At 35.4% G+C, this 8,751-nt stretch overlaps 1 non-coding gene across 1 annotated transcript; it reads left to right on the plus strand.

The window, feature by feature from the left end:
- Positions 1-2,639: 2,639 nt before the first annotated feature.
- Positions 2,640-2,746, plus strand: LOC114213186 (U6 spliceosomal RNA). The gene has a single exon (XR_003610158.1). It is a non-coding gene; the product is annotated as a U6 spliceosomal RNA (small nuclear RNA).
- The last annotated feature ends 6,005 nt before the right edge of the window (positions 2,747-8,751 follow it).

Genomic DNA, 8,751 nt, shown 5'->3' on the forward strand with positions numbered 1-8,751 from the left:
ATATGTGGAATAGGAATTTCCCTCATTGCTAATTCTTTCCAGGACTGATATTCATATGAAATATATTTATTTATAGAATTAAATATTCTTTAGTCTGTAATATCATAGAATTAAATATTCTTTAATCAATCCTTTCTGATTCTTTTTTTAAAGGAATAAATCTATAGGGGAAAGAGCAAGAAAGAGTTAAATGGGCAAAGAATACAAAAATGTACATATAAACAGAGCCATATGATTTTAGGTATAATTAGATTTTATGACTTAACTATTATAATTTTCTCTGTTTTGCATTTAAATTTGCAAAAATATGTGTTTCAACTCAAATATATCTTATTGGGCAAAGTGGTGTTTAATTATATGATGCTCATCATCTTGAGAATAGATTTAATATATATCTAGGATTTAATCAAAACATGCTAAATCATTAGAAATTGTCTCCCAATTTCTTGGGTTTATGCTTGAAATCATTTTTGTTCTTTGTTAAATTCAAAAATCTATAGCTATAAAGTTAAAAGAGGGAAAATCACGGTGGTACCATATAGAAAGGATATTTAACAGTCTTTATTTTAAAGTTTAATTGAGCACAAGGAGTAGAGATTTCAAAGTGCTAAATTACCTGAAGTATTTATTCATAAAATAACATATATTTTAAAATAATAAAGATAACAATAATGAATTCAAATAGCATCTTGCTCCTGGACACAATTTTTAAATATGATTATATTTAATTCCATTTTTCCCATAATGTACCTATTAGATTGAGAGTGAATTTATGTTGTTTCCAGATTAATTCTTTCACCAAATACTAGAGAAATAGATTGTATTCTGTGGGGGGATGCTGCTATGAACTGTTGTTTGCTTACTAATCATGGGACTTGTGTATCCTCTATTTCATCCTTCTTTGAGTTTATTGATTACTCCATTGACTTTTCTATTTCCAGCCTGTCTGTTCATTCGGACTAGTTTGCACCATTAGCAAAATATACAGTTTGTTTTATTCCTCCTCTCAATACCCACTTTTGAAATTAGGCTTTGAAATATGGCAAATGCTAGGCATTAAAACAAATATTTTAAACTTTGCAATGAGGTAAACTCCAATTTTTTCCTAAATTGAATGGAATCTGAGGTGTTTTCAAAGTAAATAATGAAAATATTTACTAGAAATACTAGAAAATAGCTTATTGTTTATAGGACATAAATACATGATAGTATTTAGATAGAAAAACATATATTTGTAAAAGTGAAAGATATGCTTCGAGGCTGTTTAGATAAGAATATTTTTACTGGCAGAATTTAATCTTTATTGTTATTCACTATGATTCAAAAATTTAAGAAGATATGACATTTTATAATTTAATATACCATTTATATTTCTAGTTGATATAAGATAAAGAATCATATAATTTATATTTTATCCATCATTTTTTCTTAGATATAAACACTTTCAGAGCGATGAAGGTGACATAATTCAATAAGTAGATTTTTTCTTATGACAATATTTTATTCATGATTGAAAAACATGAAAATTAGTTCTAAATTATCAGAGCTTCTCCCATAATATTTTAATAGATTTTCATATTCTGGACTATATGTAGTCCCTATTATAAATCAAAAGATATGTATAAATCACATTCACAGATTGTCTCATGGCATATCTGTACACTCTTATCAAACATTTAAAACTAAGCAAGGCCTGGTTTCCCATTTGAAATGTGTATTTCTACACAGAGAAAACTATTAAAACAAATTTGCCTCCTTTAAGTATGCTCAAAAACATGTTTCAAAGTGGCATAAGACCTTTAGAAGTTAACAGTAATGACTGCCCAGTGACACAAAGAGGCAACATTCTTTAATTCAGGTTTTGTTAAGTTGAAAGCTACATATGGGCGAGGATTCTTACTTGTTTTAATTTTTGTTCAGTGTTAATTTTGTTCATTGTTCTAGTTTCCAAAACCAGTACTTAAAGATGGTCTCTTCAAATCAATATGTGTTGTGCTAAATAATTAAATAAATAAATTTATTGTTGCTTATTCTCTGCTCTTCAACCAGAGTTGCTTATGCAACCAAATTTAAAGATTTTAAAAACAGTTTTTAGGCATTTTCTTCCCAACAGTCCTTTATGCTAGTTAAGTCCATGGTGTGCATTGTTTCAAAGGTTGGATGAACACCCTTAGAATAAAAAAAAATTCAATGGACTTTATAGATTATTTTTGAAATCCAATGTGGAGAAAATAATTTTAAAGGCAACGTTTAATATTCTATAACCCAACCATTTATTTTGTATACTTATTTGAAAATATGTGTTTTATGTCAAAAAACGCTGAGGGGCGCCTGGGTGGCTCAGTCAGTTAAGTGTCTGCCTTCGGCTCAGGTCATGATCTCAGGGTCTTGGGACCCAGCCCCACATAGCACCTCCAGCTCCCTGCTCAGCTGGGTTCTGCTTCTCACTCTCCCCTTGCCCCCCACACCCCGCTCCACTTCAGCTCTCTCTCTCTCTCACACACAAAATCTTTTCTTAAAAGCTGCAATTGTTAAGAGTAAAAAACTTTAAAGATAGGGTTAGGGTACAATGAAGGCAATTCCAAAAGCTTAGGATATTTAACACCTGTTAAATACTACAACTTGAAGGATCGGGTGCAGTGCTCTCTTCAGCAGCACATATACTAAAATTGGAAGGACACAGAGAAGAATAGCATGGCCCCTGCACCAGGATGGCATGCAAATTTGTGAAGGATCAGGTACATGGAGGGTATGCTATAGACAAAGGACAGGGGAATTACACAAACTGATTTTGGAGTTAATCTGTTCCCTAGTCTAAGAGCTGGCAAGAGGATGATCTGAGGAATCTATGTGATGTAGATCCTTGAGAAGGGACCCAGTACTCCAACCCTTGGGCTAAATCCCCAGGTTGTAACTAAAAGGGAAGCAATAAAAAAAACCAGTCAGCTTTTAGAGGCTAGGGTTGCATACTACCAAGAATAGTGCTTCATTCTGCACATTGTCAGAGAGGAAAGTAACAATGGAGATGGAATTCCTCAGGCAGGTCTCACCCCCTTGGGCAGCCTGCAGAGTCCAGCACACCCTAGTGCAGTAGAGGAGGCTTCTCTAAATCTTTCCATCTCCTCTGGGGGATAAAAATGTGGGTTAGATTAAAAAGAGCCCCCTAAGTACTCTGGAAGAAGGATAAGGCAAAGGTGGAAATTGTGGAGCTGGCTATCTGAGGACATAGCAGGTCCAAGGTATCAATAATGATTGACGTACACAGCTTTGAAGATCCCCCTACTCAGGGGTCAGTATAGACGGAGAATAGTTATGAGGCTTCTTGCTCCTTTCCTCCTTGAATTAAAAAGCATATGTAAGCCCACACACTCCAGGGAGAAATAAAATATAAATGTGAAGGGAGAGAAATCTGAGAGCCTTGATTGAATAAGGAGTTATGACAAAAGTAACTCAGTTCCAAATGGAAGAACATGAGGATAATCTTTCTTTAATGGAGAATAGTAACTATCCTGCAATCAATGAAAACTAGGTCACATCATTTGTACTTAAAGAGATGTAAAGATAGGTCTTTCTCTACACAACTGATCAAAGAAGTGTAAATTTCATGCATATTAAATTTGTAATATGTTGTTAAAAGGTCTGTAAGTGGTTCAATATTCGAGTCAAAACTTCCTCTCCTACATTTAATCGGTATCACCTGAAGGGTTTTTAGTAAAACACAGATTGCTGGACCCCCAGGGTGGAGACTGAGAATTTGCATTTTTAACAAATTTCCAGGTGATGCTGATCCCGCCAGTTTGAACCCTACGTTTGAACAACCATCACCTTTTTGTACATAACCATACTGTATGGCTTTTGCTTTAGTCAAAACCTCCAGTGTTTTTGTAATGTCCACTATTTTCTATGTCCTGTTTAACAATCAAACACAAGAGAAATAAACCAATGTCACTTTTATTTTTGCAGTTGCACTGTTGGGTGGCAGTTAAATTAAATCACAATGTATGGGATGTGCCCAGAAAAATCTCATCTTCTTTTATGGAACTGTGCTTTCCTAAATTTTTCTGGTCATTGCTACTTATCCTTCTTAGGTGGAAGGGTTCATGCAAGATTAGTATTAATGAAAAGTACAATGTGGGTGATTGTGCCATATTTTCTACTAATGTATTTGTTTTAGCAAATAAACAATAACTTTGTTGAAATAGTGCAGAACACAGTTGTGTCTGGGATAGAGAAGAGTATGTTTGGGTATAGGATAATTTACTCTCATGTTAGGTAACAAGGTATAATTGATGCCAAAAAAAGCAGATGTCTGAAAACTATTTGATGGATTGAGAGGTGACATGCTCTTTGAACTATAAATAAGCACTGAAAAAAAGTCTTAATTGTTCCCTTTACCTTCATATCATAGAAAAGTCAACCATTTTTCCAATAGGCTGAATTATACACATTGTGATAGACACTTGATTCATTTTCAGAGATGGGGACAGAGGATTCCTTGATATACTATTGAAGTAAGAGCAGAGAAACTCCTTCTTGGACTCCTGGGGATTAAAAATCTTGTGTTGTTGGGGCGCCTGGGTGGCTCAGTTGTTAAGCGTCTGCCTTCAGCTTGGGTCGTGATCCCAGGGTCCTGGGATCGAGCCTCACATCGGGCTCCCTACTCTGCGGGGAAGCCTGCTTCTCCCTTTCCTACTCCCCTTGCTTGTGTTCCCTCTCTCACTATGTCTCTCTCTGTCAAATAAATAACATCTTTTAAAAATAATAATAATAAAATAAAATAAATAAAAATCTTGCGTCGTTAACGCCTACTCTGACAATGTGGGTCCAAGTAGTGAATCCACTTGCCTGAACTAAAAATCTTTTAAAATGTGTTAATTTAACAAGCACAAGATTTTCCAGGCATTGTTCTAAGCATGTATGACATATGTTAATCTTTATAACAAGCCAGTGAGATGAGAACACATTGCACAGACATTAAAGTATTTTGTCCAGTATCATACAGCTAGTAAGAGGAGTAATTGAGATTAGAATCTGGCATTTGGGTAGGGATTCTTAATGTTGTCAATAAAATTGAGATTTTCTCTCTTTCAAGAATCTATTACCATACCTACCATGAGACTATTATCAGATGTCTGATCCCCTTAATTAAATAATCATGATGTTTTCTCCTCCTAGATACCTCTGCATAATTGTTTACTCTTCGTGGCCTCTCTCATTTTCCATTTCATTGAATTTTCTAGTTTTCTTCCTAACTTACTCACTTTTCTTATGTCTGACTCATGGGTTCCCCTTTTCTTGCTATTTGATAAATGAACGCATTTTCAAAATTAAGACATCAGCCTTCTATTTTTCCTAGTTTACTTTGGCAATCTCAGCTATTCCCAGGTTCAGCGATTATATTTTCAAGAAATACCAGCATCTCCCATCCCACTGTTCTTTTTTCAGTATGAACCTGTCATTTCACCATCGGGAGGTGGAATTTAATTTCCCAATCTAAACAGGCTTATAACTGCTTTGACCAACAGAGTATGTGGGAAGAAAGCTATATATCTTCCAAGGCTAGGTCAAAAGAGGCTATCAGCTTTAACTTTGTTCTTTTGGAACATCACTCTGAGCAAAGCTAGTTGACATGTAAGAAGTTCAACTATCCTGAAACTACCACTGGGTTTAATATTTCCAGGTATAATATTTTCAGCCTTTTAGCCATCTCTTTATGCATGAAACAGATGAGCAAACCCATGTTACACCATTCAAATGAACCCAACCACCAATGGAATACCAATGAGTAACAGATAATGAAATGAGAAGCAAAATCTTTCATATTTATCTTAAATAAATTGTTTTCATGTCAAACCCTGCCCATATTTCTGATCTACAAAATCTAAAAATAATGATTTAAGTTTAACCCATTAAATTTGAAGTGGTTTATTGTGCAACAATATTAACTTGAATACCCACGTATTTTTTTTTTCTGGCTTCACATGCCATTTTCTTTTTTTTATTTTATTTTATTATGTTATGTTAGTCACCACATAATACATCACTAGGTTTTGATGTAGTGATCCACGCATCATTGTTTTCGTATAACACCCAGTGCTCCATGCCGTATGTGCCCTCCTCAAAAAATTAAAAATACCCACGTATTCTAAAACCCCCATTTTACAGCTAAACTTCTAATAATGTTCATTCCCATCTCATTCTCCTCCTATTATGTTGTTTTTACTTTCAAACCTTGTATTCTAAATAATTACATTAGGCACTGGACACATTAACATCAATAAGATGCAGTCTGTTCCTTCGTGTCTTATTTGGAAAATAAATGTTTTATTTGGAACAAAAGAGCAAATATAACAACATATTGAATTAAGTCAATTTTAAAATTAAGCAAAGGTATTTGGGAAGAAATAGGAATCACAATTAATACTCAGTAGAGTCATGATAGGATTATAAGAACAAGCATCACTGCCCACATACTTGAGTTGGAGAAAATAAACCAACTGCATTAGTGTTGGGATAGGCATTTTGGAGAAAGGACATTCAAATAACAGAGCTAGCATAAATAACATAAACGTATAGTTTTGTGGCGAAAATTCCAAGTGGTTTGGTGTTAGAGTTATGAGTTATGTTACTCTAATTCCTAAAGATGTCATAATATAAAATGTCATAATATCAAAATGTCATAATATAAAGGTAGAGACAGACAGACAAGAGCATGGACATGATGAATTACTGGACTTCCTTTTATAAATAACTGAGTCTCAGATAAGAGTACAAGAATCACTGAGTACAAGGTCAGTGCTTCTGAAACTATTGGTAATGAAGAATCAGTGTTTTTCCCCCAGTTTGCCATGGACCAATACTTGTATAAAATACAATAGAAGTGAAGTTGCTGGAAAAATGAAACTGAAGTGATACATAAACTATAAGCCCTAAATTTTTATTATTAGAGTCAATGGACATAGGATCACTCTATCAAATTGCTAAAAAATTTCAAATTTTATATCTTCAATTTAAATAATTATTTAATGTAGACACATAACAAACAATTTCTGGACTGGCATTAGTCCATGGCCCATACTTTTGAGTAACACTGCAATAGGAGACCCAAACAGGTGGCTGGTGAGTGACTAGGCTGTTATTGCAATTGTCCAGTTGAGAAAGACTAATGTATTACCTTGTCTTATTATAACTAGAAGTGTAAAGGGTAGAAATAATATTAGAATTACTAAAGAGTTAAAATGCCTTTATTTTGGATACTCTCAAGCTAAAATCAAGGATGATCTTTAGCTTTGTGTCTTAGACAACAGAATAAAAGTTACCCCTCTTCCTGATTTTTCTGATGGGGCATATTCAAGGACTTTATAGGGGAAATTTAAGTTTAGAGTTAGGATATGGTAGGGGATAAGAGCAGGGGTTCTGGATTACCAACTGGTTTCATACATGACTCACTGGTCATGTGACCTCAGGCATATAATATAGGCTCTTCCTACTCAGCATTCTATTCTATAAGATGGAAAAAATAACAATTACAAATATTTAATTTTCTACCTGAATGCTTGATAGCTTCACCTGAGTTCTGTCAGGTCAAAATCGAAATAATAAAATGATTCACACACCTCTACAAATTAGGTCTACCTTCTGACAATTATTTTTGGTTATGGCCCCACAATAACCTAAGGAAAAAAACCATTCTCAAAATTTAGTTTATTTTTTTAATATTTGATATTAATTTTTTAATATTGATAAATTTAATATTTAATATTTAATATTTAATATTTTTTAAATATTTGATTATAAATGACTAATTCTAGTGATTCTACTCAAATAAAATTATCCTTTCTATTTCTATTCCTTGAGTCATTGCTCTAATACATATACTCTCACTTGTGTGTTATAAGGTTTCCTAATATATACGCAATATGTTCTGTCTCAATCTGTGGACGAAAATAAGCCACAGACCCCACAGCTTTCATAGTGGAGGACCCATAGTGTTTATTGTGGACTCCTGCAGCCTGCTCCACAGAGGACACCATTTGTTTTTGCCACTGAGGTAACCAACAACTGTTGCTGCTACAGACACATGAAGAGGGAGAGCTGCTGTGCACCCCTCAGAAGGAGTACTGTTGCACTATCCGGGATTCACAGCAGCCAGTCTCTCTCCCAACCATGCACATACCCCACACTGAGAACCATGGTTCTATCACTCTGCTCTACAGCTGCTCAGGCACCTCAGCCACTATATGGGGGGCAAGACAGTGTCCTGGACCCTGGAGCTTCTTTCTTTCTGTGAGTACCTGTGCACCAGTTGCCAGGACTGCGGCTGCCTCACAGGCACCATGAATCAGACACAGTGCTCTTACTACTGCTAGTGTGCCCGCAAGCCAGACCTGCTGCCATGGGGGCTCTCTCAGCCACTACATCCCTGTGGGAAAAGAAGAGATCAAGAGGTCCCCACCAGCCTTTGACAGAGAAGACTCTAAAAGCCTTTGCCACCACTACTGATACCCACAGCCTTGGCCACTGAGAATCCCTGCACTCTTCGCTACTGCTGACTTTAGCTAATGGAGCTGCATGACGACTGCACTCCTGGGCCTTTGCTGCAGCTGGAATTGCCACCCCCACTCTGCTGGCACTCTCATCTCACCACGGGTGAAGATCTATCCCCACCAAAACCAGTATGCAAAGTCTAGAAGTGGTAACTGCTCTATCAAATGTGGAGCCATCTTACACAAGACTGTAGGAAACACAAAT

The sequence above is a fragment of the Eumetopias jubatus genome, unplaced genomic scaffold (assembly GCF_037043125.1).
Source record: "Eumetopias jubatus isolate StellerSeaLion01/CBP00866 unplaced genomic scaffold, mEumJub1_p1.0 scaffold_3, whole genome shotgun sequence".
Lineage (NCBI taxonomy): Eukaryota > Metazoa > Chordata > Mammalia > Carnivora > Otariidae > Eumetopias > Eumetopias jubatus.